Source organism: Hemicordylus capensis, chromosome 4 (genome assembly GCF_027244095.1).
Source record: "Hemicordylus capensis ecotype Gifberg chromosome 4, rHemCap1.1.pri, whole genome shotgun sequence".
Taxonomy (NCBI): domain Eukaryota; kingdom Metazoa; phylum Chordata; class Lepidosauria; order Squamata; family Cordylidae; genus Hemicordylus; species Hemicordylus capensis.
In genome coordinates, this window is record NC_069660.1 from 132,626,782 (window position 1) to 132,654,775 (window position 27,994).

Here is a 27,994-nt window from a genome sequence, read left to right on the forward strand (position 1 = left end):
TCCTAAAATGCAGACTCCACACTAGCCAAGGCATGATGTAAATAGTTTGAAAGTGCTAACAAGCTAACTTTAATTTTACACATTGTTGCACCTCAATATAAATTGGAAGGAACTAGTCATGTGGAGTCAGCGGTGCTATGATGTATGAATGAATATTTAGCCTGCCCTGCTGTGCTCCCTGTAATCAGAACTTTCCTGGGTTAGGCTGCATGTGAGAACAGCCAAGATCGAGGCCAGCCCTGTTGGGGCAGTGACACCTAGCCCAGGTTTTTAACCAAGCTTTAAGCTGGGGTTAAAGGCACAAGTGTGCCGTTAACCCCAGCTCCGGGATCATGTGCTTACTCAGACTGTATTTAGCCTGAGCGGACACAGAGATGGGTGCCTAGAGCATCTGTCTCCTGGGGGAATCACGAGGTGCATTGTGGGATATCCAGAAGCCAGGATGCATAAACCCAGCCTCCAGAGCTCCGTGCTGTATGGCAAAACACAGATTGGGAGTGTATTCCACGATCCCAGAAACATTTGGTTGCTCATCTGGAGGGAAGATGAGTTGGTCCAGTCTGCTCACCCATGCAGTATCTTTTATTATCTTTTATTTATTTATTACATTTTTATACCACCCTATTCCAAAGGCTCTGGGTGGTGCACAACAACAAAGCAAAAAGCAAACAGTCATTTAAAACAATTACCTTAAAACAATATTTTAAAAAATTTAAAACCGTTTAAAACCATTTGGACTAATTGAAGTTTCCGAACTACATAGAAAGGCAGCCCCATGTAGAGTGCACTACAATAGTCAAGCCTGGAGGTTACCAGCTGATGCACCACTGTTTGGGTGCATCAAGGAATGGACACAATTGTCGAATCTGCTGAAGCTGATGGAAGGTGCTCCTGGCCATAGCCTCCATCTGAGATACCAGAGTGAGGCCTGGATTCAAGATCACTCCCAAGTGCTCCTTCTAGGGGAGTGTAACCCCATCCAGCACAGGAAGATCTAATCCCTCAAATTCCTATCCCTTACAACAAGCATCTCTGTCTTGCTTGGATTCAGCTTCAATTTGTTATCACTCATCCAGTCCATTAATGACTGTAGACAGGGATTTAGGGAATGAATGCCTTTTCATGATGATGATGATGATGATGATGACGATGACGATGACGATGACGATGATAGCAGCAATGAGAAATAGATTTGGGTGTCAGCAGCATACTGATAACACGCAGCAGCAAATCCCCTGGTGACCCTACCCTGCGGTTTTATGTAACTATTAAAAAGCATTGGTGACAGAATAGAGCCCTGAGGGACTCCATATAATAGCTCCCATTTTGAGGAGCAACAGTCACCAAACTCCACCATCTGGATCTACCCAGAAGATAGGAGTGGAACCACTGCAAAGCAGTGCCTCCTGTCCCCAACTCCCCCAGATGATCCAGGAGGGCATCATGTTCAATAGTATCGAACACTGACAAGAGATCCAAAAGAACCAGCAGAGTAACACTCCCTCTGTCAATTCCCTGGTAAAGGTCTTCCATCAGGCCAAACAAGGCTGTCTCAACCCCATAGCCAGCTCTAAAGCCAGTTTGAAGTGGGTCTAGATAATCCATTTTCTCCAAAACTGCCTCAAAAAGAGCCACCACTCTCTCTCTCACCTTGCTCAAGCATGGGAGATTGGAGATTGGCCTATACTGTAACTATCCATCACTAAGGGATCTAGGGAAGTCTTCTTGAGAAGTGATCTAACCATTGCCCCCTTTAAAGAAGGAGGCATCCTACCCTCCCTCAGTGATACGTTAATTTTATTTTATTTTATTATTCATTTTATTTATTTTATTTATATACCGACCTTCCCAAAATGGCTATCGACCATATATTAACAAGGCCACCTCCAACAATTTCCCTGCTAGATAGAAGCCGGTCAAGGATCTGGAGAACCAGTGGTAGATCACATTGCCATAAGTAACTTGTCCACATCCTCAGAAGTGGGTGTGTGGAACCATGTGGGGGTACTCACAACATTGTATGAGTAGCCCCACTATCTTGTTACAATAATCCTGTAAGGTAGGTCACTCTTATTATTCCCCTGTTGCATATGGGGGAGGGTTGAGAGTCAATAGTTTGCCTAAGGCCACCCATGAGTTCATGGCAGAAGCACGGTTCAAACTGGAGATGTTGTGATTCATGTTCAGCTGCTGAGCCTCTATGTGCTTTCAGCTCAGGGTAAGTAAACCAATGTCTTTTCATCACTTGATGACTGCAGCATCAAATGTGAGGCAGCCACTATAGATCTTATACCACATGTAGAGCTTTATCATCATCTCAGACAAAATACTGTTCAGAGAATACATTCAGAGGTGATTCCCACAATCGCTGGGGATGGGATGGGAAGGTACATGGGGAAGATTAACTCTTAGCCTACCTTCCCCCCAGACAACCAAATTGCCCATCTTCGGATATCCCACAATGCAATGTGTGGTATGTGCGTTGGGGATTCCCCCCATCAGATTGGTGCTCTATGCACCTATCTCTGTGTCTCCTTGGGCGGAACTCAACTCAAGGAGACACATGATAACCGGTAGCCAGGCTAAGGGTGCAAGTGCACCTTAGCCTTGGCTAACAGCCGGGTTTCTTAGGTGGGTGGGGAGTAGAGGAATCCATGAGGATCCTGCTACTTCTTACAACCAACCTAGACCCAGCTGGGCTGCCCCAGGCTGGGTTAGGCTGGTCGTGAGAACAGCCTTTCAGTTTGGGCCTGAACATTATGTGTGCCACGGGGATTAGCATAGTGAATTTCATTATATATTTCATATATGATGAAATGTTTCCATTTCAGCCATTAATTAGCAATATGATTCTAATGCCAATGTTTCTGACAAACCTACAGAGAACTGGGATTTATATGCCCAAGGATTTTGAGAAATAAAAAGGAAACATTCTCGGAAATGTTAGGATGGACTCAGTTTTACTAGCACTACTCCATGATCACTTCTCAAAAACATTACATGCAGGTAGCCACTGATTTAGCGTGTGAATGAATGTTGAATAAAGGTTTATATTCTTGTTATGTGCTTGATCACAGTAAAACAATAATCCTGGAAAAATAAGCCATTTTCATTTGGGAATGATTGAAATGTGAATCTGACTTCATTGTTCTTTCATGTTCCTGGTTTGAAACATTCTTTTTGGAAAACAAAATGCTGTGAGATGAGTATTCTAAAGAAGGAAATCTAGAGGTGTTTGATGAAGAGGCTTGTAAGGACAGAACAGGTGAGTCCATTACTGATTGCAATGAATGTCAAAAATCACTTCATACTTCTGATGGATCTCCAACTCCAATTGCTTTCTACACTTGACAGTTTACAAAGAACTGTGATGATCACATCAAATTAGCCTTTGTGGGGAAGTGTTGCAAATCACAAAGTTTACACAAGTGTAAAAAAGAGAGATATGAAACTGTGATGTCCGTTGTACACAGCAAAGTTGTTTGCACCAAAGTTTTACCTTTCTCTCAGGCCAGAGCAGCACATGATGAGGCAAACTCGCTCTTTCCCTCATAATATTAATATAGGAGTAAAAGGTAGTTTTAGGGGATAATCTGTGGGTGAGAGTAGTTCTTGCCCACTTACCTGCCAAATGAGGTCCACAGCATTAGTCCAATTCAGACATTTTTTTGGTACATGTGTACAGGTGTCTGTATTCATGTACATGTGTTTTCAAAGTGAATCTGGGTACATTCCTCAGATGTACCGGTTACAGAGAGGAAACGTACAACTGTATATGTGATAAATATAGCATCTGAATAACTTTATGTGTATACACTACAGATATGTGTGTACAGATATGTACATGTACACAGATTGTACATGTGTAGAACATAATTTGTTAATAGGGCATTGTCTCCAGCCATCCCATTTGAATCTGGAAATTTGAGACTTGCTTTTTAAAATCAAGTCATAGACATTCACTTTCATCTAGGAAAACAGATGAAAGTGAATATGTTTCATAAGATACTAGAAACAGCTTTCATCCATAGAATTCCTTTCTGGAGTGGAGACTATATATATGTGCAAAAGGGTTCTTTTTATATGCATAATGTGCATGTAGTGCTATTGTTAGCACCCCTGCTAACTTGGCAAAGAGTCACCTTTTAACATGGTGATTCTCCTTATTTAGCAGGGGGAGAGTAACTGGCCCTCTCCACCCCCAGCACCGTAGCTCCAGTGACTGTTGCTTGTGTCTGTCTTATGTTCCTTTTAAGATTGTGAGCCCCTTGGGGACAGGGATCCATCTTATTTATGTGTTTTTTCTCTGTATAAACTGCCCTGAGCCATTTTTGGAAGGGTGGTATAGAAACTGAATTATTATTATTAGAAATAATAATAACTGGCCAACCCCGCACAGAGCATCTGTGCTGTGCTTTGGGACCAGCTGTTTCCCCCTCCCTCTTTCTCCAGCCCAGGGGTCTCCTCTCTTCCCCTTCCCTCCGGCCCCACGGTCTCCAGCCCTCCTCTCCTCCTGCTTCTCCCCCCACACAGAGCCTCGGTGGGCAGTGAAGAAGTGCCCCGCCGCCACTGTTTCTCTCTCTCTCCCATCTGCCTGCCGCGGCTTTTCTCTCCCCCACTCCACCCACCCCGCTACTTTTCTCTCATCCCCCCACCGCCTTTCTCTCCCTGCCGCCTGCTGCCCACCACTGCTTTTCTCTCACACGCCTGCACGCCACACGCCACCCTTCTCTCCCCGCGCCTGCCGCCCGCTGCTGACTTTCTCTCCCTCCCTCCTTCGCCTGCCAGCCGGCCGACCAACTGGCCACCGCCAGCACTTTCTCGCCCCTCTCCTCCTCACTCCACCGGAACACTCGCAGCATGTAGCGAGAGTTCCACCGCCAAATCCTGGACACTCACCAGGTAAGAGAAGTAATTATATAGATAATAATAATAATGTATTGTGATGTATATTTATATGTCAGGCATCCATGATGCCTCACCATTTGCTCTACCCAGTGTTGGTGGGGATAGGTGTTTGCATCAGGATTGGAATCCAAAGGGAATACATGTCCCCATCCATTGGCTTGAGTGCAAATTGTTGTCTATGATTATGCTTGGACTGGAGTCACCAACAGCGACATTTTTAAATAATTTTAGCATTATTTAAATCATGAACTGCACCAGCTTGATATACATTATCATGAGATTATTAACTCTCTCCTGCTGTTTCTCCCCTGCAACTGGTATTCAAAGGCATCCTGCCTCTGAGGCTGGAGGTGGCCCACAGCCACCAGACTAGTAGCCACTTATAGACCTGTCCTCCATGAATTTGTCTAAGACCCTTTTAAAGCCATCCATGCTAGTGGCCATCACCACATCATGTGACAGAGAATTCCATAGATTAATTATGTACTGTGTGAAAAAGTACTTCCTTATGTTGGTCCTAAATTTCCCTGCTTTCAGGTTCATGAGATGACCCCTGGTTCTAGTATTGTGAGAGAGGGAGAAAAATTGTTCTCTGTCCACTCTCTCTACTCCATGCATAATTTTATACACCTCGATCATGCCTCCCCTTAGTTGCCTCTTTTCCATTGCCTCTTTATGCTGTAGCCTTGCCTCATGAGAAAGGTGCTCCAGGTGCCTGTTCATCTTGGTTGCCCTCTTCTGCACCTTTTCCAGTTCTACAATGATCTTCTTAAGATACAGTGACAAGAACTATACACAGTACCCAAATGTGGCTGCTCCATAGATTTGTATAAGAGCACTATAATATTTTCAGTTCCCTTCCCAATGATCCCTAGCATGGAATTTGCCTTTTTCAAAGCTGCCATGTACTGAGTTGACATTTTCAATGAGCTGTCCACCATGACCCCAAGATCTGGTCAGTCACTGACAGCTCAGACCCCATGTGTGTATATGTGAAGTTGGGAATTTTAATTTTTTTTTTTTTTTGCCCCAATGTGCACCACTTTACACTTGCCTGCATTCAACTGCATTTGCCATTTTGTTGCCCACTCACCCAGTTTATTCACCCAGTTTGGAGAGATCCTTTTGGAGCTCCTCACAATCTGTTTTGGATTTCACTGCACTAAATAGTTTAGTGCCACTTTGCTGGTTACACCAACTTCCAGATCATTTATGAACAAGTTAAAGAGCACTGGTACAGATCCCTGGGGGACCCCACTTCTTACTTCCCTCCATTGTGAAATCTGTCAGTTTATTCCTACCCTCCTCTGTTTCCTGTCCTTCAACCAGTTACGAATCCACACATGAACCTGTCCCCTTATCCCATGACTGCTAAGTTTACTCAAGAGCCTTTGGTGGGGAACTTTGTCAAAAGTGATTCCTACCTCTGTCTCCTGTCCTTCAACCAGTTACCAATCCACACATGAACTTCCCCCCTTATCCCATGACTATTAAGTAAGACTACTACTACTACAGCTCATGCCTTTTGACACTCTCAAAGAATTCCAAAAGGTTAGTGAGGCAAGACATGCCCTTCAGCAAGGCCTGTTCTATACGTTTCACAATTTTGTCCTTAATAATGCTTTCCATCAATTTAACCGGCACAGAAGTTAAACTAACTGGCCTGTAGTTTCCCAGATCACCCCGGATCCCTTTTTCTCATGGGGATACCCCCATGAGACAGGTGCTCCAGTTGCCCGTCTCTGTGTATGTTGGACTGCAAGTGGTGTGCAAGCACCCATACGATCCCGACACCAGGGTAGGGTGCACTTGAGCCCTTAACCGCAGTAAAAGGCTGGGGTAAAAAACTGGGTCAGGAGGACAGGCAGCAGTGGGATCCACACAGATTCTGGTGCTGTACACGAGCAACCTATACCAGGCTGCACTGACCTAGCCTGGGTTAGGATGCTCATTAGAACAGCCTTACCATATAACCTAAAAATGAACTATTGAACAATACGGCTGTTAATGCACGCACGCACACACACATGCCAACATGCCACACAGGCAGAGAGAGTGCATACACATATATCTGGGGAGGATGCATTGAATAACAATGCTCAGAAAGATACTCTATTTCTGTTCTGAACCATCCTGCAGTTTATTCATTACTTGATGGCTATTGAAGTGCTTCTAACATGGATTTATGCATTTGTTCCAGGTGGCAAATGATTTTCCAGATTACCATCTAGAGGCCTACAGAGACTGTTGGACCAATATGTCACTATTATAAAAACACATCTTTATTATTTAGGAAACTGGAGGTTAAGATAAAATATTGCAAGTGAAAGGTTAGCTGTCAGGCTTCAGAAGGATAAGGAAGAAATCTCACCTCTTTGGGGCTTAAAAATATTTTATAAAGGAAATTTATGTTGTGAGCATTCATAGTAAAACCTCAAAGGTGGCAGCTGGCTTACCACAGATTTTTGGCTAGCGCAGGTATATTCGATATATTCCTTCAGTTAATGCGGGAGGTCAGTGATTGAGCACATGGTTTGCATTCAGAAGGCCCAAGGTTCAAACCCTCACATATATAGGCAGGATGAAAAATGACTTTGGTTTGAAGAGCTCCTGCCAGGGTGTGTAGAGAACACTGACCTAGATTGACCCATGATGGTCTTCACATGACCTAATGGTGTGGGGCTGGAGTGGGGGGGGGGTGGAGGCAGGATTGTATTTACCTTCACCCCAGATGATCCTAATCTTCTCTGCGGCTGTGCCACTTGCAGGCATATGACCGGGTACTGGTATAGAAAGGCATGCTTGCACCTGTCTACCTCAGTAGAAGCCTGAGTTAAAACATGAGGCTACCTGGCAGGGCAACGCCAGGATCGGGACTGATCCTGGCACTCCACAAGAGCAGCCCTACCTGGGTAGGGATCTGCAAACCTGGGTAGGGCTGCTTGTGTGAATACCCTCATGGTTTAATTCAGTATAAGTCAGATTCATGCATTAAAACATAACAATATTATTTGACCACTCTCCTAAAACTGTTTACAGGCCCATGCTGTTCCATCAATACTTGGATATGTAAAAGGACTTTCAGACTGGAACTAAGGATGTGCAAACTGCTTCAAATTCAAACTCGCTTGAATTAAAATCGGGACAGCTCGAAGGTTAAAATTTGGACCAGACTGGCCATCAAAAAGGCAGAGCCAGACTGAGTTCAAACCAAGCTGAGCCCTGTTCAAATTGAACTGGTTTGAAGGCTCAAGCCTACATTTTGTCAAGCAGTGGCCATTTTGTGACACATGTGTCACTTTCAGTGATTGGCCGAGCTGCAGCTGCCCTGATTTGCCAGATATGTCTGTCCCTTTGTTTGGCTTGCCAATTGTGCCACTCAAGGACAGCTGTCACCCCATTGGCCAGGGGGGCAGGACATGGGGTTGCTCCCAAAGGAGGGTGATTCAAGTTCTATTTAAAGGCCACCTTGTGGCCTAGGAAAATCACTCTGCTGACTGGAGTCAGAGCTGCCAGCCTTCAGATGTGTTCTCTGCACACAGAGAGGCTTGACTCATCCTGCCATGATGATTTTTTTGTCCTCCCCCCTCCTACTTCTTGCTTTTAATTTTTTTCTCGCTGACTGTCCTTTTTTAATTTTTTTGTCCTGCAGTGAGTGAGTGCGGTCCTATTCTTCTCCTGCTAGCCTATCGACCACCCAGGCTGCAACCCTCTCTGGCCAGAGGCCTCTAGCCCATTTTTTGCCTCCCCCCTTTTTTCTGGCTATCTTTTTGCTGAGTTTGATTTTTTGCATTTGTGTCTCCCCAGATTTTTTGGCAGCCAGGCAGCAGGTTGTGATCTCGCTAGCCTGCCTATTGCTGGACCATTGGCCTATATTTATTATTATTATTATTTCTTGTTTACACAGTCAGACAGGTGTTATTAACTGGTTTGTTTTATCCAGACATCGAGTCCTTCCCAAGGACCTGGGATGGCAGAATTTTATTGTCAATTGTTATAGATATCATCGCAGAATATAGGCTGTTCCCAGTACAGCTGCTTTTTGTAATTGGCTGATGGTGATTTCTGTGGCCCCTATGGTGTTGAGGTGCTCTTCAAGGTCTTTTGGAACTGCACCCAGGGCGCCAATTACCACTGGGATTATTTTGGTCTTTTTCTGCCACAGCCTTTCAATTTCAATTTGTAGGTCTTTGTATTTGATGATTTTTTTTCTATTTCTTTGTCTTCTATTCTGCTATCCCCTGGTATGGCTATGTTGATTATTTTGACTTGTTTTTCTTTCTTCTCGACTACAGTTATATCTGGTGTATTGTGTGGCAGATGTTTGTCTGTTTGTAGTCAGAAGTCCCATAATATTTTTACATCTTCATTTTCTACCACATTTTCAATTGTATGGTCCCACCAATTCTTGGCTACAGGTAGCTTGCATTTTTTGCAGATGTTCCAGCATATCATCCCTGCTACCTTGTCATGCCTTTGTTTGTAGTCAGTCTGTGCGATCTTTTTACAACAGCTGATTAGGTGGTCCACGGTTTCATCCGCTTCTTTACAAAGGCGGCACTTGCTGCTTGTGGTGGATTTTTCGACTTTTGCTCTTATTGCATTTGTTCTTAGTGCCTGTTCTTGTGCAGCCAGTATTAAAACCTCTGTTTCTTTCTTCAAGTAACCATTCTTAAGCCATTGCCAGGTCTTGCTGATGTCTGATTTTCCACTTATATTGTGCAAATATTGACCATGCAGTGGCTTATTTTTCCATTTTTCTGCTCGGTTCTTGACTTGTTCTTTCTTGTAGGCCTGCTTTGTTTCATTGGTGTTGAATAGTTTCGCATTATTGACCATTTGAAGTGCATCTTCTTCACTGTCCTTGATATATTCTTCAATGACTCTTTTCTCCTCCTCTACTGTTTGATGGACTTGCAGCATTCCTCTTCCACCTGAGCTGTGAGGGAGGTATAGCCTATCTACATCACTGCAGGGGTGCAGAGCATGATTGATGGTCATGATTTTCCTGGTCTTACGATCTAGCGTCTCTAGCTCTGCCTGGGTCCAGTCTATTATTCCTGCAGTGTATCTGATAACAGGTATAGCCCAGGTGTTTATGGCTTGTATGGTGTTCCCGCCATTGAGTTTGGACTTGAGGATTTTTCTAACTCTCCTGATGTATTCACTTCCAATTTTTCTTTTAACTGCAGTGTGTGCGATGTTATCAGCCTGGAGAATGCCCAAGTATTTGTAAGGTTCTTTCTCTTCCAGGTTCTTGATGTGGATTCCATCGGGCAGTTCTATTCCTTCTGTTTTTGTTATTTTCCCTCTGTTCATTATTAATGCAGCACACTTGTCTAGTCCAAACTCCATTGCTATATCGCTACTGAATATACGGACAGTGTTTAGCAGTCATTCGATTTCAGACTGGCACTTTCCATACAACTTCAGATCGTCCATGTACAGCAGATGGTTGATTTGACTTGATGTTTTAGATGTTTGGTATCCGAGGCCTGTTTTGTTTAGTATTTGTGAAAGTGGGGTTGTTGTTGTTATTGTAATACATTTTTATTTTTGCAGCAGCAGCTTCAAAATTTCCCTATTTTTTTTTAATAGTATGCTGCCCACACTTCATCAAAAGGAGCTAAATCTCAGGGTCCTCTCCAGGCCTAGTCTCTAGGCCCTGCACTGCTCCATCCCCCCGCTGTTTGGGAAGCAGTGGGCCTTCCTGAGAGAGCTGATTGTTAGACAGAGAGGCAGGCATCTCTCTCTCTCTCTCTCTCTCTCTCTCTCTCTCTCTCTCTCTCTCTCTCTTTCTCTCTCTGTGATTTTTTTTAATTTTTCATGGGTTTTTCCTATTGGCTTTTAAATTTAATTTAATGGTATTTATTTTCATTTGACATTTTGGGTGGGTGGGTGGGTGTCCCAGCTGCAGGGCATCCATCTGCCCTCCCCACCCATCTGTGTGACTGCCAGGTGCTGCTATATTGGGCTGCAGCCCCTGTCTAGCAGCCGGGGTCGACAACTCCAGTACTATGGAGGGGCAAGTCTGTGGTTTTTTAAATTCCCCCTTTATCCCTTAGCTTGTGGGTTTAAATAGGGCCTCCTGGTTGATTTGGGGGGAGTTATGTTGTACTGTTTGCATTCTGTGCTTTCTTTCTTTCTTTCTTTCTTTCTTTCTTTCTTTCTTTCTTTCTTTCTTTCTTTCTTTTTGGCAGGGTCCCCCCCAGGTCCCCCTTTAGTTGTATCCTTGTATATTTGCATTGTGTTGTTGTTGTTGTTGTTGTTGTTGTTGTTGTTGTTGTTGTTGTTGTTGTTCTTCTTCTTCTTCTTCTTCTTCTTCTTCTTCTTCTTCTTCTTCTTCTTCTTCTTCTTCTTCTTCTTCTGTGGCTGAAGGTGGGGAGATTAGTTATTGTGTAGGGTGCTAGTTTTTTGTTTTTTGTTTTTGTTTTAAATTTAAGCCCCATGGGATGGGAAGACAGGGTTGTTTAACACTAAGGTTCCAAAAAGGTCTTAGATCCAAGGGGCAAGCAGAGGGAGGGGTGGCCAACCTGCTGGTGGAGATAGGGGATGGGGCAGGGCCAAGAAGGTGGGAGGAGAGGGTGCTGCAGCTATCCGTCCCCCAATCCTTTGCACCTGGAGAGGTGGTGCACACAAGGAGTCCTGCACAGAGGAGTCTGCTGGTCCTGCACTGTCACAGGAGGTGCGGCCGCCCATGGCACCTGCTACCAGTGCTGGGGGTGGGGGAGCACTTCCTTGCCATGGAAACTGATGCTTCTGTGGCAGTGATGGAGCAGGAGGGCTCCATGGCTGCTAACTCAGCCAGACTGTCCCTCTCTCTTGTGACCCCCCAAAACCCATCTTGCAGTGAGGCCCCCCTCTGCCCATGTCAGAGTCTGCTTCTGGGTCCTCTGGGACTGAGTCAGACTCTGAGGAGGGGTCTGCTGTGAAGGAGGAGCCAGGCTGTTCTGCATGTGGAGGCAATGGATGTGATGCACACCTTGGAGGAACTGGTGGCCATCATTAGCTGCCAAACTGAGGAATGGCTAGCCAGGATGCCAAACCTCAGGCGGGGATTCATTATTACAGACAATGGCTCCAATATAACTAAGGTGGTAGAGTGGAAGGAGTGTGTGTTCATATGATGTATGGCCCACACACTTCATCATGCTGTATCAGATGCCATTGGCCTCAAGGATGCCAAAGCATCCAGAGAACAGGGCCACCGGCCAACAGGCACTGCTGCTGCCATGCCTGCACTTGTAGGAAAGTCCCACAGTATTGCAGCCCATTTCCATTGGAGTGATAAGACCAAGTGCATGCTCCATGAGAAGCAGCATGAGCATCCCCTCCCTCAATGTCTCATCTGTAGGGATGTAGAGAAGCGATAGAACTCTACCCTTCTCTTGCTCCAGCGCCTGCTGGATCAAGGGGTAGCCCTCAATGACCTGGCAAGGAATTGTGACTTGGGCATGTATGACCTCTCCAACATGGCGTAGAAGCTCATGTCTGAAATGGTTTCAACACTCGATCCCTTCCTGTTTGCAATGAAGAGCTTGTGTGCCATGGCCACACCTCTGAGCTAGGCCTTGCCCACTGCACTTCTCCTCAAGAAGCTCGTCGGCGAACTCCAGACAAGGAGGCTATTCACACGGTTGTGCAAAACTGAGATGAGCTCCCTTAGCCTGGTTTTGCATGCTCATGTGAACCACCGGGATCATTCCCGATCCTGGTGGCTATGTGGCGGCAAACTCACCTAAGTAGCCTCCCTGCTAAATGAGGCTAAGGGAACGAGTGCTGGCACACTTGTAGGGGAAGGGGGTCCCAGTAAACCACCGCATTCTCACATGGTGCATTATTTGGGCTGGGGGGGGCAATGCGCAGTGGCACATCCCAGCACCCTGACCCCAGGAGCTGCCGGGCAAGTCTCCAGTCTGGGTGGGTGATCCACCCACCCAGGGACGACACAGCAATCGTCTGCAGGGAAGGTATGTTAAACCCTCCTTCCCCATGAGAAGACCTCTCTTGCTTACCATTAGGGATGGTATTGTCTTGGCAGGCCGGCTGAGGACTGGGGTAGTCGAGAGGCTCATCAAGAAGTTGTGTGACTAAGAGGAGCATGTCCTGGCTTGTCGTTCTGACCTGACGATGAAGGTCAGTGTTCACCGTGTGGACAACATGCCTAAGTGGATGGACCTGCTAGTCAATCAAGTTAAAGAGGAGGAGAAAACGAGGCTCAGAGACCAGAAGGAGGGAGATGGCACACTTCTTTCGAATGCATATTCCAAACCCAGCAGCAGTACAGGTCAGTCCTCTCCCCACCCCCAGTCCAGCTGCATGGCATCCCAGGCAGTGGTGCCAACACAGCCAGCAGTTCCATCCACTTGTTCCATGCTGTGGTTCAACTCCTCTTGAGGTGATTCAACCCTTCAAGAGGGGTTGTCTTGGTGCCTTGCCAGGGGTGCGGGAGGCTTGGCCAACCAGGCCCTGCTACGGTGCCAAGGAGAGTGTTCTTGTACCTGCAGGAGCCAATGGAGGAAAACCCGGAGATGGATCACGTCCAATTCTGGGCAGTGCATTGCCAAGGCGATGGTTGCCAGATGCCTCCTCTCATGCCCACTAACCAGCATCCAGAGCAAGCCAGTGTTTTACATGGCTGGGGATATAGTCACAGCCCTTCACTCACACCTGGATCCTAGCTTGGTAGAGCAACTGCTTTTCCTCAAGTTTAACCTCCCACTACTGGGCTAACCCGAGCTGGAAGTGGAGGGCGAGTGAGTGACCCATAGTCACCCTCCTCACCCACCTGCAACACCACTTCATAACAGTTCACTTCACCCTCCCTCACCCTGGTAAGAAACACATGCGTCACAGTCGGCCACTGGTGTTGTTCACACACACACATATGCATACACCCCACTGACAGGCCCTATGATGCTGAACAACTAGTGCCCCCAAACCCAGCAGCACTCGGGAGCTATGGTGGAACACACACACACACACACACACCAATTAAGAGGGACTGTAAATGTGTAAATAGTTGAATCTATTGTATATAGTTTTCTTTTCTCTTCCTATATTCTAGCACCCACACTCATACATGCATGCACCACACACACACACACACACACCTCCAATGATGAGTCAGTGGTCCTGCGCCACCATATGCCTAAGAGTCTTGCTATGCAGGCTCTCAGCAAAGCTCTGGTGGCCCAACTAGTCTGAGGCGGAATTGTCTTTGTTTAGCATGCATGCATGGAGAGAAGAAAATAATACTTCTCAGGGTGTGTTATTTCAACTGTTTTCTAAATGTCTAAAATAGGGGTTTTTATATGCTTGCAGTGTGTTTGTTCTTAAATGCTTGCTTTCTTTGAAATGCTTGTGTTAAAATGCTATCTTTGGAGTTTGTTTTACTCGGCAGTTTTTGGTTAGAAGAAGTTATAACACACCAAAGCATCTAAAATACTTTAAAATTTTCAAAAAATCAATAGAGTGCCCACACTCCTGCCCTCATGTCAGCTTGCTGGCTGGGGATTGACTGGCCACTCATGAGAGGCCCAGTCCATTGGAGAGGACCATAGGCTCCAAGAACTTCAGTTCTTCGTTGGACTGCACTCTCATGAGGCAAGCCATCCAAATAGGGGGTTCCCTGCAAGCATCCATAGAAAGGGTTCCCTGCTCCCCATTCTCTCTGGTAAATAATATAACTTTTACACAGCGACACCCCCCCCCTCCACAGGCAATCCTCTCATGCACCCAAAGAAGAATTTGCCACTCCATGTGTCTGGGTAGTACTGGGTGGGCAGACTAGGGAAATACTGCGACCAGAAATAGATTTCCACTACCCGTTCCTTTCATAGATAGTGCATGGGTGTCTCCATGACCTTTCACTCTCATGAGAATGTGGTCCACTCCAGAGCAGTAGCAGCATCACACAGGAAGTATATCTCCATTAACTAGAGGCCATGGTGCTCCTGCTGGAAGGTTCTTCTCATGAGTAATGCCATACGGAGTGCACTTGCACCCAAGGAGAAGGGGCTGGGCCCTCCTTCCCCAACTTTATTGTACAAAAAGTAGAGCTGAGCCATTCACAAATTCTTTGATGGGGCTGCCTTTTAAACCTGACCCCGGGTATTGCTGCCCTGCCATATGTTATCTTTGCAGCAATCTCATCGGGTTGCCCGGATTATGGTGCCACCACGACTGCATGTGCTCGTGAACATACTTCTTTGTTGATTCATTTTCAGAGAACAGAACTCATAGTGCCCGTCTTGCCATCCTGTTCCCTTTCTCTTCTGATTGCCAGAAGTGGGGAATAAGGGACACAGTGGGAAGCAGATATCCCCCACTTGTGACCTTTCCATTTGACAGGCTCAGAAGCTTGGGATGGGATAAGAACAGTCCTGCTAGATCAGGCCCAAGGCCCATCCATGCCACTGGAAGCCTCCAGGCAGGAGTTGAGGGCATGCCTTCTCTCCTGCTGTTACTCCCCTGCAACTGGTACTCCCTGTACCACTTGTTCCCTGTACCGCTTGTTCCCTGTAGCCAGGCAACAGCTTCATCATTAGACAGGGGGCAGGACAAGTGCTCAGAGAGGCAGCCATAGAGAAATGCAGCAGGCATGGAGTAAGCACATTCCTGGGTGGGTCTGGGCCACCCTCTCTATGAATTCGGTTCCAGAAATCACAGCATAGAACTGCAGTTATGGCAGCGTCTGCATTCAGACGTAACGCTGCCACCTCCATACCTCAGGTTGGTGCGATGAAACTCACTACAAACCGAATGTTCATATTTAAGTTTGGTGAGGGAAACCAATGGTTGCTTTGGGTGCAAAGCCAGCGTGGTGTAGTGGTTAGAGTGCTGGACTAGGACCAGGGAGACCCGAGTTCAAATCCCTATTCAGCCATGATACTAGCTGGGTGACTCTGGGCCAGTCACTTCTCTCTCAGCCTAACCTATTTCACAGCGTTGTTGTGGGGAGAAACTTGTATCTGGGCTCTGGGCTCCTTGGAGGAAGAGCGGGATATAAAATGTAAAAGCAAACAAAACAAACAAAACTGTGATTTCACACTTCCAGACATACAGAAATTCCAATCTCTCTCCCCCACTTAACTGTGGTTTGTTGTTATGTGTGAATGGCACTACTGTTTACTACAACACTATGGTTCTTAAGAATTTGGTTTAGAGGAATAATGAAAAGACAAAATGTGGGGCGGGGGGGGGATATCTAATTGAGTTATGATATTTGAGATTGGCTATGCCCGAAAGAGGTATTTTCATCACAATCAACTTGCTTTATAGGTATTATAGTTGAACACGGTCTGTCTACATCATGTTTCTTGTGCACTATAGAGAGAGAGAAATCCCATTTACATTTGCTTGGCAGTTGAAGACTGTTCATCCATCAACAGTGACTTTTCCGTGACATTTTCTTGCTATTTTAAGCTGCGGAAGCTTTTGTATGACCTACTGCAACAGCTGTTTACCCTCAGGAAACTAGATAAATGGGGCAAAGTCTATTCTGAAATTGTGAAATTCCAGTGCAGCTCAATCGAAAACAGTTGGCTGTTCTGGATTATGTCACTGTAACTATATAAAGTATTGTCCCTTGCCGTGCTGGTGTGGGATCTGAAGTAGTTATGACTACAGCTTTAAAGTTCAGTTACCTCCCATATTCCAAAACATGAGGTCACATGCTATGCAAAATGACTCTTCACTGACTCTAATCTGTTAATTTGAAACATCGGGTAAAATCTTCTGAGTACAATATGTCTAGAGAAGGGATGAGAATCTCAGGCAAGCAAGACTGAACAGACAACCAGATGAGTATAAACAGCCAGATCCTGACTAGTTTAATAGGACATTTCCAAGTGTGTTTAGCCTCAGACATATGACTTCCCAAATTATTCTGTAAATTCAGCCCCTCCCCACTAATAGCTGGTGCCATTAAAAAATGACTTGCAGAGCAGCAGAGAGCTGTGAAGTGATGCTTACTCTTGTTGAGAGGAAGGGCTCACCGTGAGGCTACTCACGTGAGCAGCCTAACCCAGGCTGCTCATGTGGAGCACTGGGATCGCTCCTGACCCCAGTGCTCCCACCCAGCCTGACCCAACTTTTGACCCAGGCCTTTAGCCAGGGTTGAGCATGCCCCTGAACCTGGTGCCAGGGCCATGTATCTGGTCAGGCTGCACGCAGCTCGAGCATACAGAGTCAAGTGCCTAGAGTGCCCAACTCATGGGGCAATCCCTAAATGCACTGTGCTGCTCGTGCAGTGCATTTAGGGATTCCTGGAGGCCAGGACTTATTTTCCTAGCCTTCAGTAATCTGCGCTGCTGGGAGCAGCATGGATTGTGCAAGTGTGCAGCAGCATACCAAAAATCATGGCAGTGATTGTCTAGGGGAAAGTAGGGCCAACCCTGACTCCCCACCCCCACCCACCAAGGCTTCGATCATGTGCTTAGCCTTACTGTCTTTTTAGCCTTCTGATTAGTGAGTAAATTCAGTGCTGCTAGACTGCTGTTGCCAACTGACCCAAGGCATAGCTGTAGTGTTTGACTAAAAAGCTGGCAACCTCCCCAAAAGGTCTTGTCAGCTCTTCCCACCATGATTCAGACCACATGTGGTTATTCCACAAGTGCCCTTTACACTTTGCATTTGTTCAGTGATTAGTGCCTCAACCATGGTAATAGTGTGTGCAGCTGAATGTCTCGCCACATGGTTTCAAAGCAATCATAGAATTTGAAAGCATTGACAAATGTGGAGGCTCTGCTTTGGGTCTTGATAGGCACAGTATCATTGCATGGATGACCTGTGCATCTGAATGTTTGCTCCATGGTGCCACAAATCTCTTCCAGGGAGATTTGGTGGAATGAGTGCCTTGTAATCTGAAAGCTAACGTTCTACATCCCTTCTTCTTGGGTCCTGTGCCCTTCTGACCAGCTCTGTCAGACCAGCTGACAGAGCCAGCATAGTGCAGTGGTTAGAGTGTCTGACCAGGACTGAGGAGATCCAAATTCAAATCCCCTTTCAGCCATAAAATCCATTGGATGACTCTGGTTCAGTCAGGGGCATAGCCACTATTGGGCAACCGGGTTCAAAGAACCCAGGCCGCTGCCCCTCAGGGGCCACACCTCGCAGCCCCAACACACCCCCTGCATCTAATGTCAGAGGCAGGGGGTGCTGGTTTAGCTCTTGAGCAGGGCCCCATTCGGGAGTTAAATGGCTGGCGCTGCATTCGCAGCATGGCTAGGAGTGGCTCTTCCCTGCTTTGAAAGCAGGGAGAGCCACTTCTGGCCACGCTGCGAATGCAACGCTGGCCCGGATCTAGCTCCTAAATGGGGCCTCACAGCCCCGATTGGGAGTCGGACGGCCAGTGCTGCATTCGCAGCGTGGTCAGAAGCGGCTCTCCCTGCCTTTAAGGCAGGGAAGAGCTGCTCCTGGCCATGCTGCAAACACAGTGCTGGCCTGGATCAACCTCCCGAATGGGGCTGCGTGGCCCCGTTTGGAAGCCAGACCACACCTCCGCGTCTGATCTCACACATGCGGGTGTGGCTAACCCCCATGCCTGATGTCAGACGTAGGGGGCGGGGCGAGTGGGGCAGGGCGTAGTGGGGCGGACACAGACCACCTTGGGCCATGGCAGCCGGACACAGACCACCTGTGGTCTGGTTCCACTAGTGGGTTCAGTCACTCATCTCTCAGCTTAACCTACCTCATAGGGTTGTTGTGTGGATAAAAGTAATCACGTACTATGAGGATCATGGTCCAAGCTGCGGTCCGAATTTAGAGCGGTCCGTGGTCCGGCAAACCAGTTCGGTGGAACTGTGAACCAGTCCAGTGTTTCCAGTGCCAGGGCAGCAGCAGGAAGCACCTTTAAAAGTAGAGGTGCAGGTCTTTACCAGCATGACCGCTGCTCCAGGCATGGAACCGGGGCGGGGGTGTGTGTGCGGTCCTGCTCGAGGGTGGAGGGGAGGATACCTTTAAGGGTGGGGGATGGTGTTTCCACTGCATTTCCCTCACCCACGCTGCACTTTAAAAGGGTCTGATGGGGTGGCAGTGTACCTCCCTGCTGCCCCATTGCCTCACACACGCACCAGGCACTCCCAGTCACTTCCGGTCTGACGAGGCAACGGGGTGGCAGGAAGGTACGCTGCCACCCCACCGGACCCTTTTAAAGTGCAGCACCAGTGGGGGAAACACGGTGGGAGAAGTAAGAGCACCCTCCCCCACCCTTAAAGGTATCCCCCCAGCTTAGAACCGACTGAACCGACGGTTTTTCAGACCTGTTCAGAGGCCAGTAAAAGGGCCTCCCAACAGGTTCGTACACATCCGTACTCCAGGCAGCTTCCTTCAGTGGTGGTGCTCCTCCCAGCAGCCCATGCACGACGGCGGCACAGCTCCCTCACATGCATGCTTGGAGACCAGGTGAGGGATGGAGCCACACTGCCACCACACCCAGGATGCTGGGGGGAGCACTGTCGTAGCAGGAAGCTGCTTGGAATGGCAGTCACACTGGTAAGGACTTGCACGGTTAATTTTATAGGTGCCGCTCACACACACACACACACACACACACACACACACACACCGGCACTGCCTTGAACCTCGGGACTGGTCCGTGGTTCAGCTTGTACTGCAGTCCATGCACACCCCTGCCATATATATTGCTCTGGCCTCAAGACGAGTGGGATCTAAATGTAAAACTAAATAAAGATGAATAAATAAATGTATGTCATTGCTCATACCTTCCTCATTGATCTTTCATTCTTACAAACAGCTGCTGCTTATGAGCTTTAACAACATATTTGTTTCCAATTAAAATGTTCCTTAGGTCCAATTTCTTTTATGTTCAGTGTGATGTGTCGCTATGCATTCTTGCTATGCATTCTCTCTCACAATGGTTTAGCAAGGCCCCATTTCAGTGCTTTTTTGAGAGCTAGTATCGGCAGCCAGTAACTGTATTGTAATCAGCACCATATTCAGTAGAAGTTAATTGCAAATGAGATCTGTGGCAGAACACGTTCATTTTCTTTGGGGTGAATCACAGGTATTTGTCTTTTTGTTTGTGTTTGCTCAGCAGCATCCAGCTTCTGAACAATCTGTAAGTTTGACAGTAGGGAGAGAGTACAGGGAAGGGAGGCATTGGGAAGGCAATGCTAAGGGGAAAACAGGATATGCACGCTCTTCCACATTAATGACAAGCCAGCTAGCTGAATAAATGCCTCAGTAATTTCATGAGAATGTAAATTACTGTCTACATGTGTGCATATGCATTCCATCAGAGTACTTCAATATCAGCTCCACATTTGAGGCATCGATCATGTACACATATGTGTTATGCTCACTGAAGACGGCCTCTGGTGAACAGAAGTGTGAAGTGGCAAGCCTGGATGAAACATCCTGGGAGAAAGATTTCATCTAGAGGTTATTGTTATTTCCATTACTGGGGTTTTGGAAAACAAAGGAAAAAACAGTACCCTTGCATAAATTTGAAACTCAGGCAAATCCGTTTTTGAATCTGTGACATCATGTTGCACATTATAGTGTTTAGCCCAATTTTTTAATATATGGTTGTTCATTGAGCTAATTGTTGTTTTCAAGGTCATTTGATTTTTAACTTTTGCAGTACTTCCAGGGACTGTTGCTGGTGTCTATCTTATGGTTTCTTTTTAGATTGAGCCCTTTGGGGACAGGGATCCATCTTATTTGTTTGTTATCTCTCTGTGTAAACCGCCCTGAGCCATTTTTGGAAGAACGATATAGAAATCAAGTAAGTAAGTAAATAGCCGCAGTGGGGGGAAAGAGAGTGACACTTGTTGGAAACAGCTAGAACTAGTGATGGTTTTCCTCCTAGTTGTGTTGTAATTGAATGGGCATGAACAGAGCTAAATTCCTCCCAAATTAGAAAATAGCTTGGTTCATTTCTGAGTCAAACTGGATATAAACTCCTACCTAAATACCAAGAAACGTATCTATCAAGAAACCTATTCAGCCAAAACCCCTTTCTCCCATCCAGTTTCCTGATTCCCCTAGTTTAAAGTAAAGCCCTTTAATTTTAAATTAACTACCCTGGCTGGGCTGCAGTGGTCCGGCTGCAAGAAGAGAGTCTTTGGTTTCCTTCTAGAAGAGTCTTTGGTTTCCTTCTAGCACCAGTGCTCAGATCTGAACTGGAGAAGAATTCAAGCTCCTAATGCTAACCTCTTCTTTGAGGCGAGCATAATGAGCCAGTGAAACTTGTGCTTGAGCCTAGCTACAGTGAGTTTCACCAATGTCTCATAAGAACATAAGAGCTCTTCAGGATCAGACCAAAGACCTATTTAATCCAGCATCCTACAATGGCCAGTCAGATGCCTCCAGGAAACTCACAATACCACTCACCAGGGCTAGCTCATTGCCTTTAGCTGCTTGGGGCAAAGGCAACTTGCTGCTCTGCCTTCGTCTCTTACCAGACTGGGCAGCCCTCCAGCAAGTTGCTGTTTGCAGACCCAAGAAACGGCTTCAGCATCTCTCTGCTGATTCTCACAGGTTTTCTCTCCTGCTCATGATAAAAGGTTCCTCAAAATTATTTGGTGGCTAGGTTAATGAGTGAAACTTACCACAGATGCTCTTGTATCTGTGGCAATTATGAGGTATTTTAAAAAACCACAATAAATGCTCTTAAGATGTGCTGTGTTTTGCAAGTTAACCTTGAATTTATCAAACAGCAAGCCTTTAAAACTTGCTCTGCATTTTGACCCCTCTGCTCATCTTCCCCTTGATGATGGAATACTTGCTAAGAAAGAGCTCTTGGGTTATCTGACAGCCAGTGACTGAAGCTAACTAGGATCTTTCCCTTACTTCTTAACCACAGGTTGATTTAAAGGATAAAGATGTATTAAGTAAATATTTTTTAATTTGTCTTTATATCTTACTCTTATTTTAAGAAGCTCAGAGCAGCATCCATAAAGCAGCATACTAAAACATACATCCTGTTTTATCCCTAGAATAACCCTGTGAGGCCTGACCGAGAGTGAGGACGTGCACACGGCCTCTTTTCTCAGAGCCAGGGAGGGATGGGGAGAAGGCAGGATCGCTCCTGCCTTCCCCCTCATGATCCATGTCAGAGCTCTACTCAACGCACCGTGCGGCAGACATGTGCCACTGCAGCAAGCAGCACAGCAGCAGGGAAACTGAAGGAAGGACACCCAGCCTCCGGATATCCCACAGTGCACCGTGCGATTAGTTTAGTGCATTGGAGGAATCCCCTGTGAGTCAGGTTGACTCTGGGGCTATTCACACTATTGTAGAAAATCAGGCTAGCCTCCGCTAGCCCAATTTTCTACAATCATGAGAACCACCGGGCTCAGCTGCAAGCCCGGTGGTTCTACTCATGAGTAGACCCCTGGCAGGAGGCTGAAAATCAGTCTCCCGGCTCGGGGATCTCCCCAGTATGCCCTGCACGCTCACAGGTTCCATGCGGCCCCCAAACTCCCCAATCCCTGTCGGCTCTGTCATGGAGCTGGAAATCATGTGGGTGGAAGATCCTGCCGCCCAGAGCTCCCGCCCTGATCATCTGCGGGGAGAATGGGCTTAGACCGCTCTCCCCACAGAGCTTCACAAACCAGGTCTCACTGATCGTGAGACCCGGCTCTCTGTGTGTGCTCAGGCTGTGTGCCGAGGTTCTTCATGAACTCTGCTGCCTATTAAGATAATGTTGCCACTGGCTCAGTTGAGTTGGTGGCAAATCAAAACCTGTTGCCCCAGGACTTTGGAATGCATTTCCTAATGAAATTAGAACCTCCCCTGCTCTTGATGTTTTTAAGAAAATCCTGAAGACATACCTGTTTAATCAGGCTTTTCATTTATAGTTTTACATTTTAGAGTTTTTAATCTGTATTTTAAACTTTTAATTGCATTAATGTTTTAATTGTTGCCTTTTTAGATTGCGAACCACCCAGGGACTTGCTTATGGCGTGGTATAAAAATGTGCTGAATAAATAAATAAAGGTTGAGGTAAAAAGTCAGGCTACCCACAAGGGCAGTGCTGCTATCGGGCTTGATCCTGATGCTCCACACGAGCAGCCCAACCCAGGGGGGGCTGCCCTAGCCTGGGTTGGGCTGCTTGTGAGAACAGCCTTATTAGCTCCTCATGGTTGCCTCAGCTAAGCAAGGCTTTGAACCCAGCACACTCTAGTTTGATACCACTATATCCACTTCACTACACTAGTTTGTGGCAACTGAGACATCATTTAATACATGGTGGGGCTGTCCAGCTACACGTCCCTGTCTCCTTTACTCAGCCTGGCTAGGCTTGTCGGGACCGGCCTCAGAGCAGAGACAAGGAGCGGATTGAGCATCACCCTGTGCCTCCTCTGTCCCAGGCTGCTTGTTCCTTGTGTCTGCCCCTCTCTGGGGGCCCCTGACACTCTCCACCAGCCCACCTCTCATTCCTGGCCGGCTCCTGATATGCCTCCTCACAGGCTATGCATCACCCGCCCCCAATTACGGGGCCAGTTTATTACCTGTAATTGATTACCCCTTACAGCTGTTGCCAATGCCTCTCCCCCTTCTCCTTCCTCCTGCTCAGACTCCCTCCCTTCAGAAGGCATGCTGCTGACGTTATCCTTGCATGCCTCCCCTTCAGTCCTATCAGGGCTCAGCTCCTCCTCCACTGGAGCTGAGTCCCTGCCCGTTGGCAATCTTTCCTCTGTCTCTTCCCGGCTGCCACCCATCCCTGTCTCTTTGGACCCTCTCACCACTCCGTCCCCGGAGGTAACATCAGCCGGCCTCGCTGGACAGGGGCCAAACTGTAGCACATGTGCTACTTCTGTATAGGAAGAGAGGAGTCTGTGGTTACAGTTAAGGCACACTACTGAGCCTGCACTCCTGCAACCAGCTCTGGAATGTACCTCTACCTACTCCCAGGCTCAGCAGATTAGACACAACATGACATCAGCCACCTAATATGTCAGCCTTGACTTGTGGCACACTCCCCCAAACCTTGGTTACCATTTACAATGCCTATATCAAACCCTACAGGGCAATATGTAAGTGAAGTTAACAATTTTGCCTTGACAAAACAACATAGCCCTCTTACCAGAGTGCCTAGCTCAATATCTGCCCATAGGCCCTGGGAAGCAATTCATCACACATTTTCCAAGTTGTTAACAATTATGTAAATGAATCCTAGCATTGACCCTTTTTGAGTTCTCCATAATTTCCCTGTCACTGACTTCCCCCTATAATTTCTATTCAATTTGCCTAGCAATGCACTGGGATGCATTCCAAAATTCCAGAGTTACTTTATCCATCCTCTACACCCGTGGTACAGAAGCAATATTAGGAATAAGCACCATATTCACTATTTTGGAAATTACATATTATGAGCCTGATCCAGCTTTGCATGGAGGCAGTTGTCTGAGTTCTAGTAACTTGTGCCCTTTGTAAGAGGCATGGTTAGATAGGACTGTTAGGCAGAGGGCTCTATTGAATCCCATATCAGTCCCTCCATACACTGTGGTTATAGCTATGTGGGCCTGGAGTTAGTCCTTAATTTCTTTCATAACTCTTTGAATATTGGATCCATTGAATACTGTGGTAACTATCAGCATTTGGTGGAATTAGGGACAGCAGAGTTCAGAACTTATTTTTAGAAATATGTCACCCTCATACTATTGACCAGTTGACAGTGCTCCACAAAACTTGTCAGGAAAACTATTTTGTGAGGTTCAAAATAATCTGTTTAAACAAATACTCATTTCTGTTAGTTTTATGTCTTTTGTAACTAGGTTTTAGTGAAGTGCTGAACGGTGCCTGGTACTAATGCAAAAATACTGACACATTATTATCACTTACTACAGAGTAGCGACTCACACACCATTGTGAAATGTAAGTAGGTGTAAATTTGTGAAGTAATTCAGCAAGGGCTGTCAATAGGCACACATCCAGAATGCAGAAACATGCATCATTTCCAGAGATAATATAGGAGACTGTACAAAGCATGACTTCAGTGGTAGGTTTTGTGAAAACACCTGTAACTAGATAAGTCTAACGCCAATGACCAGTCATAATAGTTTGCATTAGGGATGTGCAAACAGGTTCAATGTCGAACGTGTTCAATGTCGAACCGGTTCTGTTCAACAGTTCGGGGTAGAACCATATCACCTCCTGTTCAGTCCAACCCTGGATGGAAAAAAACACACACACACACACACACACACACACACACACACACACCCTCCACTGGCCTTGTGCCAAAAATTGCTCAGTTTGGGCATTCTTTGGCACTTTCCGACCTTTCCCCCATCACAGCAGCCATTTTGGAGGCCGCCGCGCATATGCATTGGCCCCCGAGTGGCCAGGTCGCCCAGGTCACACATGATCAAACAAATGAGTGATTTGCTCCCTTAATCTCATTTTAGAGGGAGGCAACTTAGGTAGATTTGTTGTGTTTAGCCGCTGGAATTTGGCCCGATCCCGGAGGTTCACACACACGTGCAAAACTGGGCTGGGTTCCCTTAGCCTAGTTTTGCGTGCACATGTGAGTGGCCTCATAATGTGAAACCAAAGTTAGACAAGTAGTGGTTTAAAAACCAGCCTCTACATGGTTTCATATCTTGGTTTGTCAGTTCGAAATGACTCATGGTTTGTGGGTAAGCTCTTGAACAAAATGCAAAACTGTGTTCTAGCTAAACATACCATGGTTTTACATTCTGTCTGAATCTAGTTATTGGGTCTCTCCAAGACATTGACTTCACTGAAAGAGGTGCCCTGGAACTTTGGCATTTGGGACAGCTGCTCAGTTTGTTTCTATGGTTAGGCTGGCCCTACTGCTGGAACAATATTCTAAACACATGCACACTCAGAGTCCACTTATGTTGTATTTGAATAGCTGCACTCAATTGCAAACATAGTTCAAGAAGCGACCTTAAGCCGTAAATAGTATTAAAATGCTCAGATAATGTATTAAGAAATGATCATAAGGGTTGACATAGGGAAAATAATATATAAAGGTTCTTATCGGAGAATAAGCCAGCTAAGCTCAACATGGAGAGCTGAACCTGGGATGGCTTTCCAGCTTAGCCGATCAGTGAGAAAGCCCTCCACTGACACATACAGCTCAAATGTCAAGCTGATTGCCACAGCCTTCATGTCAATTTACATAAATTACCCGTAATGCTCTCATATTTTACTTCTAAAAATTATGTTTGCCAGTATTCATAATCTAATTAAGTGAGAATATAGTAGCTGTTACAGTTGATTGCATCTTTCTAAAATGTAGTCTTTCAATTCTACATGACAATGGCAGACAGAAATTCTAGTCATTTCCACATTTTTCTCTCTGCTGTGCATTCAGTGGATAACCAAAGCAGTAGCAGTCCCCATCATCTTGCTAAGATGGATGGAAAACTCCTGGGAATATGGTATAGTTGTTCCTGCTTTCCCTATTTTTAAGAGTTACTAAAATCCTCGGTGTCCTCTATCTGCATAAATTATTTAGCGTCTTAGAAATTAGGGAAATAATAACCCACAGAATCAAAAGCTACAGCTCTCATTCACTTGATTTTTAACCTTAATTAGCATTAAAGAACTGACTAATTTAATGCTGTAACTTCCCATCTTTAATGAACATGAGGAATGAAAAACTATTTTGAAGGTTTTATATGCAAAAATGATAGTGTTGGGGGAAATAATTTGTAAATGCAACTTTCTTTTGACCCCTGCTAACTAAGCTTAGAGGCATCTTTTAAAAGTGGTGATTAGCAGAGGGAGAGTAACTGGCCCTAACCACACCCAGCACAGCATCCCTCCAATAGCTGTTGCTGGTGTCTATCTCATGTTTCTTTTTTAGATTGTGAGCCCTTTGGGGACAGGGAGCCAATGTATTTATTTATTTCTATGTAGCAATAGCAATAGCACTTACATTTATATACCGCTCTATAGCCGGAGCTCTCTAAGCGGTTTACAATGATTTTTAGCATATTGCCCCCAACATTCTGGGTACCCAGAATGTAAACCACTTTGGGAACTTTTTGTCAAAAAGCGTATATAAATATTTGTCATATTCCTATTCATCATATTCTTTTGTCAGAATTATATCAATTTGGACATCTTTTCTATTTTGAAAGAAATGAAATATTAATTTTGAATCAACACTTTATTAACCACCAACATACTTTCTAGAGAACTTATAAAATGCTTTGCTCTCACAAATAATAAAATAATATTTGAAATGATCTTAAAAATAGCTTGCTTTCAAAATAATCAGCAATATGAGCAGGATTGATCTGATGGAAAATGCACACTTCAGCTGCTCTTTCTTTTGTAGAATGAAGGTAGACTGGGATCTACTGGAAGATCTCTGCGTAGGGAGTGTGACCCATGCATTGCCCCTGGCCATGTTTTGGAGTACAAGTACTCTTCCTGGCCCAGCCACATGGCCTCGGAATCAGAATTAGGATCAGAATCAGAACTGGAATCAAGATCTGACTGGAAGTGTACTTGGAATTACACCATAGTGGTTCTCAAGCTTGCAAGTGGTATCTCTGTACCACTTGTTCATCCTTCCTTCCTTCCTTCCTGGTTTTCTGCTGTGTAGTAGTAGTAGTTGTTGTTGTTGTCATCATCATTGCTTTCCCCCTGCAAAGAGATCTGCTCATGTGCACCATCTACAAATGCTACGGATTAGGATAGGTAATAATAACCCTCCATCTCCCTAAATCTCCTTACCCCTCTCCTTTCTTCATTATTTATGCATTTTTAGCCCTTTCTACTGCAAGCCTGAAGCTGGCTGATCTACAGTTTGGACATTGAGCTAAAACTCCTATTTGTGAGATTCTTTTTAAGACTGTTAGTTAAGATTTTACTACTTTGCCTAACCAGTTTTTCATTCCCTGTACCCCTTTCCCCTGAATAAATCTTTAAACTGTGTACTTGCCTCTTCATCATTTCCAGAACACAAAACCTGCTTAAATTAATACTGGAACCAGCTGCTCCCCCAGCCAAGCTAATTTCCCCACTTAAAGCCAAAAAAACAAAAAAACGCAGTTAGAGCGATTAGCCAGCACTCTGGAGCAGTTCTGGTAACAGCTTAAACATTTGAATGGCAGACTTCCTCATGTCTAGC

The 27,994-nt window shown here is 45.8% G+C and overlaps 2 long non-coding RNA genes across 2 annotated transcripts in view; one reads left to right on the forward strand and one right to left on the reverse strand.

The window, feature by feature from the left end:
* The window catches only part of LOC128325436 (uncharacterized), a 180,765-nt gene that overhangs the window by 50,574 nt on the left and 102,197 nt on the right, over window positions 1-27,994 (reverse strand). The gene's annotated exons all lie outside the window — the stretch shown is intronic.
* On the forward strand, window positions 3,151-18,107 carry LOC128325437 (uncharacterized). Its single transcript, XR_008307449.1, has 3 exons — window positions 3,151-3,265; window positions 12,950-13,195; window positions 16,192-18,107. It is a non-coding gene; the product is annotated as an uncharacterized LOC128325437 (long non-coding RNA).